This window comes from Orcinus orca, chromosome X (assembly GCF_937001465.1).
Source record: "Orcinus orca chromosome X, mOrcOrc1.1, whole genome shotgun sequence".
In the NCBI taxonomy this organism is placed as follows: Eukaryota; Metazoa; Chordata; class Mammalia; order Artiodactyla; family Delphinidae; genus Orcinus; species Orcinus orca.
Window position 1 is genome coordinate 9,442,978 of NC_064580.1, and position 6,894 is coordinate 9,449,871.

Genomic DNA, 6,894 nt, shown 5'->3' on the forward strand with positions numbered 1-6,894 from the left:
CATTATCTGTCACCGCCGACATCAGAACTCTAGGCACAGAAGCTTTGGTGAGCCCAGTTTGACCTCACAATACGCCTTTCGTCTTTGGCTCATGTCGTGCATCATGTCGCACAGGCTGAGAGATGCTTCATCTTTTTTATTTTAAACACATTTTAATCTCAGATATATCATATGTGCCTTTGTAGGCTGCTTGAAGTCATTCTCAGAAGGTAGAGTAAAAATAAACGAATACACAAAGATAGGTTACAAAAGCAAATGAAAAAAAGATAATGGAGTAGCTCTGTGTAATAAGAATTAAGCCCAGTGGCCTTTATGGTGATGAACTAGGAAACTAGGTCACATCTGCGTTAGACATGTATTCCTGAGTTTATAGACATTCTAATGACCCTTATTAACAGTGGCTTTAAAAAATATTAATTTTTGCTTTTTTAAAAAAAAGTGGGTATAGATTTTTTTTCTTTTTTTAGTCTACAGACATTTATTGGTTGCCCACAAAGAGTTGAATACATACTTGATGATAAATATTTTGCCAATAGGGTAGCCTCCAGAGAACCACCTGCTTATATTGAAACCTTTCATTTGCATTAAACTGCATGCATAATTTAAGCTGACTCTAACACCTCAAAGAGGCTCAAAACGGAATCCATCTTTTCTCAGTGGGCAGAAATAAGTAGGCTCTCTCTAACTGTAAAGAATATGACCCGTGCTTGCTTCAGCAGCACATATACTAAAATTGGAACAGTACAGAGAAGATTAGCATGGCCCCTCTGCAAGGATGACGCGTAAATGCGTGAAGCGTTCCATATTTTTGTATGTATATGTATAGCTGATTCACTTTGTTATACAGCAGAAACTAACACACCATTGTAAAGCAATTATACTCCAATAAATATGTTAAAAAAAAAAAGAATATGACCCATTTCAGAGAAAAGGGTATTTCTTTAAAGAATCCTATTTGTGTATCAAAAACAATGTGGTTACCTAATATAAGTGCAAAGACATTACAAATGCTGTTTAAAAATTCATGAGTCTAGTGTTTAATATATTCAGAATAAAGTCAGAGGGTTTTTACAGGAAGACATAAAACAAATGTCCTGTATCCTCGTCACTCCGCTTTTTTCCAGTGTTTCATATTGGCTGTGTAAACAATCAACACTGAATAGTAAAGAGGTGTTGCTGAACAGATAATGGGTTTGAATTAGATAAACTTGGCCTGGGCAGACTGAACATACCGGTGGGGCATATGATTCTTAATCTGATAACTACTAATTTGAAGTCAATAGCTTTAAGATACTGAAGGAAAAAGAGAAACCGCCTTTCTGAGGAGGACAGACAGAGCAGGGAAAAGCAGTGTGACCAGTGTGGGATATGTACATTTTCTCTATCTTTTGAAGTGTTGAAAAAAATATTTCCCTCCATTTATTGGGATAAATTATTTTCTGTAAAGCTTTTTATATCTTAATTAAGTTTTTAACTTTAACTTTATTATTATTATTATTGATTGATTTTGGGAGGGGTGCCATGCCCTGTGGCCTGTGGGATCTTAGTTCCCCGACCAGGGATTGAACCTGGGACCTTGGCAGTGAGAGCACGGAATCCTAACCACTGGACCACCAGGAAATTCCCTAAATTTAATTTTAAATAAATTTTAAAATTTAGAAGCATAAAAATATTTTTAAATGACTAGCTCTCATAAAAATAGTTGCAATTCTGTTAAAAATAAACATGGGTTACCTGGGCCATGATTATTAATTTGCTAAGTAGATATATACATATGCTTTTATTTTGGGTTCCATCAGCATCTTAGTTCAATTTAGGGGAAAGCGGGTAAGCACAGAGAAGCAGAATAAGGTAGATCAGAGCCAGACGTCAGAAGATCTGGGTTTATGACCCAGTTTTGCAGCTCTCTTTACTAGCTGTGACCATAGTCAAAGTCTGTTTATGCCTCAGTTTCTCATGGTGTAAAATGTAGGTAATGAGACCTATTCCTCTGTGTCAGAAAGTTATCTTGATGAGTAAATGAGAAATTGGTGGGATAATGTTTGCAAATAGGAAATTGATATACATAAGCAGACACTATTAATTTCTTATAAACAGAAAATTCATTTAAAATATTTATGATGTTACTGCTATATGTAGGGCAATACTTCAGGTCTTATGAAGATTAAAAAAAATAAATCAGATATGGTTTCTATAGTTCATTCCAAAAGCTTATAGTAACACAGGATCAACAAACTTGCTGTGAGGAGCCAAGTGGGAAACACATAAGGGTTTGGGGGCCAGATTGTCTCTATTGCAATTACTCAACTCTGCCATTATAGGGCAAAAGCAGCCATAGACAATATGTAAAATAGTGAACATGGCTCTGTTACAATAAAACTTTATTTACAAAAACATGCAATGGACCAGATTTTGTCCACGAGCTGTGGTTTACTGACACTGGGTCTAATCAGAGAGAATATGTGCATGTAACACTATAATATGCGGTCAGAGCACTAGGTGTTAAAAACGAAATAGATGAAGAGTGAAGGGCATCATCTAGGTGAGATAAGAAAGTCTTCCAGGAGATTATAAATTTGAGTGAGGCCTTGAAGGATGTGGTCATGTTTGGATTTGTAAACTGGAGGAAGACATTCCCAGCAGAAAAGATAGCATAAGAAAAGGTATAAAGTGGAAACATGAAGGAAATATTTAAAGAAGAATGAGCAATTTATTTGGCAAATTTGTAGTCGTAGAGTGAGAAGAATTCACTAGAGTAGATGTAAGAATGGAAAAACATATATAATCATTTAAACATAAGCTGTATTATTTCTGACCTCACCCCACCCCCTTGATGAATACTAAGCTGTAGTTGTTGGGAAAGGATTTCTTCTAATTTTGGTTAGTCAGAATACTCCTACATGTTTCTATGTTGCAGAGTCATTTTAGGTATTTCTAAGGATATACTGCAACTTGTAATTATTCCCAAGAATGGTTTGTCTGTCTTCGTGGTTCTATACACATTCTTCATCAGTCAACAAAGAATTGCACATAGGTTGGCCACTATGAGGACAGAACCATGAGGAGGAGTGTCTGATTCAGAACAGGGAGTAATTCTCTAGAGCTACACTGTCCAACATGGTAGCCTCATGTGGTTATTTAAATTTCAATAAAACTAAAAATTCAGTTATTCAGTCATACTAGCCACATTTCAAGTGTGCAGTACCTACCTGTGTCTAGTGGCCACTGTACTGAACAGTGTAGATGTAGAACATTTTCACCATTGCAGAAAGTTCTGTTGGACCATGCTGCCCTTAAGAGATAAGAAACCAGCAACCATTATACATTGATTTAGAGTCCTGGGGCTGGAGATTTGGGTGACAGTTATGATATTTAGCAACTGGCTCCATTAACAAATACATCCCTTTCTAAGTATTAGTTTTGTCACTTGTGATATGGGGTAATAATAGTACTTACAGGTGGTGATAAGATAAAATGATGCACAGCTCTTTGGAAGCTGTAAAATACTACATAAACATATGACATTGCTGTTATTTCAGTGATACCATCTCTGTGCCTTCAGGCAATTTCCGTTATTTTCCTTTTTTGCTTCCATGTACAAAATCATGTCATTTGCGAATAGAGATAGTTTTGCTTTTTCCTTTCCATTCTGGATGCCTTTTATTTCATTTTCCTGCCTAATTGCTCTGATGTGAATCTCCAATACAGTGTTGAATAGAAAATGGTTAGAGCAATCACTAGTCATTAGAGAAATGCAAATCAAAACCACAGTGAGGTATCACCTCATACGGTCAGAATGGCCATCATCCAAAAATCTACAAACAATAAAGGCTGGAGAGGGTGTGGAGAAAAGGGAGCCCTCCTGCACTGTTGGTGGGAATGTAAATTGATACAGCCACTATGGAGAACAGTATGCAGGTTCCTTAAAAAACTAAAAATAGAACTACCATATGACCCAGCAATTACACTACTGGGTATATACCCTGAGAAAACCATAATCCAAAAAGACACATGTTCCGCAATGTTCATTGCAGCACTATTTACAATAGCCAGGACATGGAAGCAACCTAAGTGTCCATCAACAGATGAATGGATAAAGAAGATGTGGCACATATATACAATGGAATATTACTCAGCCATAAAAAGAAACGAAATTGAGTTATTTGTAGTGAGGTGGATGGACCTAGAGTCTGTCATACAGAGTGAAGTAAGTCAGAAAAAGAAAAACAAATACCGTATGCTAATGCACATATATGGAATCTAAAAAAATGGTACTGATGAACCTAGTGGCAGGACAGGAATAAAGACGCAGACGTAGAGAACGGACTTGAGGACACAGTGGGGAAGGGGAAGCTGGGACGAAGTGAGAGAGTAGCATTGACGTATATACACTACCAAATGTAAAATGGATGGCTAGTGGGAAACTGCAGCATAGCACAGGGAGATCAGCTCGATACTTTGTGACGACCTAGAGGGGTGGGATGGGGGGGTGGGACGGAGGCTCAAGAGGGAGGGGGGGCTTCCCTGGTGGCACAGTGGTTGGGAGTCCACCTGCCGATGCAGGGGACACGGGTTCGTGCCCCGGTCTGGGAGGATCCCACATGCCGCGGAGCGGCTGGGCCCGTGGGCCATGGCCGCTGAGCCTGCGCGTCCGGAGCCTGTGCTCCACAACGGGAGAGGCCACAACAGTGAGAGGCCCGCGTACAGCAAAAAAAAAAAAAAAAAAAAAGAGGGAGGGGATATGGGGATATATGTATACTTGTATACTTATAGCTGATTAACTTTGTTGTACAACAGAAACTAACACAACATTGTAAAGCAATTATACTCCAATAAAGATATTAAAAAATAAAAGTAAAGAAAATGGTTAGAACAGACATTCATGTCTAGTTTCTGATCTTAAGGGGAAGGTTTTCAGTCTTTCACCATTAAGTATGATGTTATCTGTAGGTTATTTGCTGGTGCCCTTTATCAGGTTAAGGAAGTTCCCTTTTTTTTTTTTTTATTTTTATTGGAGTATAGTTGATTTACAATGTTGTGTTTGTTTCAGGTATACAGCAAAGTGAATCAGTTATACATATACATATGTCCACTCTTTTTTCTTTAAATTCTTTTCCTACATAGGCCATTCAGAGTATTGAGTAAAGTTCCTTGTGCTATACAGCAGGTTCTTATTAGTTATCTATTTCATATATCGTAGTGTGTATATGTCAGTCCCAATCTCCCAATTTATCCCTCCCCACCCTTATCCCCTGGTAACCATAAGTTTGTTTTCTATATCCGTGACTCTACTTCTGTTTTGTAAATAAGTTCATTTGTACCCTTTTTTTGGGGAAGTTCCCTTCTTTTCTAAGTCTCTTGATTTTGTTTTGTTTTTTATCATGCAAATGTGTTGGTCCCTCCTCCCTTGTCTCATTCAATTTGCTTATCACCTTTTCTTTGCTCCTTCACTTATTATTCTTTTCTGTCTTAGCTCTTTATAGGTATGGAAACCAACTATGTGAGGCTGTACGTAGCATCCCCCAAAGAATTTCCTTTCCAGGAAGGTCAGACAAGAGTACATGGATGCATTAGACAAACCCCTGGCACCTACGTTAAGGCTACTGCTAAAAAATCAATGCCAAGTTCATGTTCTACCACAGTGGGAAATGTTATTTCTTGGCAGAGGAACTGTATACCATTAATGTTTACTATTTATTTATTTTGCCACGCCATGCAGCATGCGGGATCTTAGTTCCCCAACAAGGGATCGAACCTGTGCCCCCTGCAGTGGAAGCGTGGAGCCTTAACCACTGGACTACCAGGGAAGTCCCACAAGTTATTTTTTTGAGATGGGGAATAGTGGAGTTTATTTATTGATGTGGTAGTCTGCTATGGGGGAGAAGAGGACAGGAGAGTGAGAGAAAAAAATAAAGATATGATAAAGCATCAGAAAGGAAGTTGGGGAAACTATATGAGCAAAGACAAGGATGTGGAAATAATCGTGGAATGTTCAAGAGCTAGTGAGTGAGGAGACTGAGCTGATGTATATGACAGCAGGTGTTTTTGTAACATAAGTAGGTAGCATGTGAGTCCTAGAGGTCCTCCATAAAACTTCAATTTGTGGACAGATCTAATTTCAGATCTGGAATCCCATGGAAACAATGGTTTCCTGGTTGAGAGGGAGTCATTAAACAGTCTGTAGGATTCTAAGGAAATTATCTCTTAATAGAACAAAAAAATAACTTGCCAGTTCTTTTTTTAAAAATTTTTTTATTGAAGTATAGTTAACTCAATGTTGTGTTAGTTTCAAGCGTACAGCAGTGATTCCGTGTTTTTTTTATATATATATATATATATATATATATATATATTCTTTTTCAGATTCTTTCCCATTACATGCCACCACAAGATACTGAGTATAGTTCCCTATGCTCAAGGAATCTTTAAAATTTATTTATTTATTTATTTATTTTTGGCCATGCCACACAGCATGCAGGATCCTAGTTCCCTGACCAGGGATTGAAGCCATGCCCCCTGCAATGGAAGCGTGGAGCCCTAACCACTGGACTGCCAGGGAATTCCCTGCTAGCTCATTATAATCACAAATTTAGCAGTGTATTTCAGTGTTTCAAAGCCCTTTTCTTCAGGAAAGGTGAACATGTCTTATTGTTGTCGTCTTCCATTTTATCCCCAACCTTCCCTTATTTTCTGCATATTAGATTTTATAGTCTCCCAAAGATCTCACCACTGTGGGGTACATGGTAAGCATCATATCCAGGGCCCTTATGTGTTATATTCCTTTTTATCCAGCTCAGTATCAAACTTCCTTTGTTTTAGTTGCAGTGCCAATTTGCTGACTCACTTAATTTACTTGACCAGAGTATTTTCTCCGGCTCCGATGATGTCAGTCCC

At 38.0% G+C, this 6,894-nt stretch overlaps 1 non-coding gene across 1 annotated transcript; it reads left to right on the forward strand.

Annotated features, from left to right (window-relative positions):
• Positions 1–703: 703 nt before the first annotated feature.
• Positions 704–810, forward strand: LOC117198444 (U6 spliceosomal RNA). The gene has a single exon (XR_004479625.1). It is a non-coding gene; the product is annotated as a U6 spliceosomal RNA (small nuclear RNA).
• The last annotated feature ends 6,084 nt before the right edge of the window (positions 811–6,894 follow it).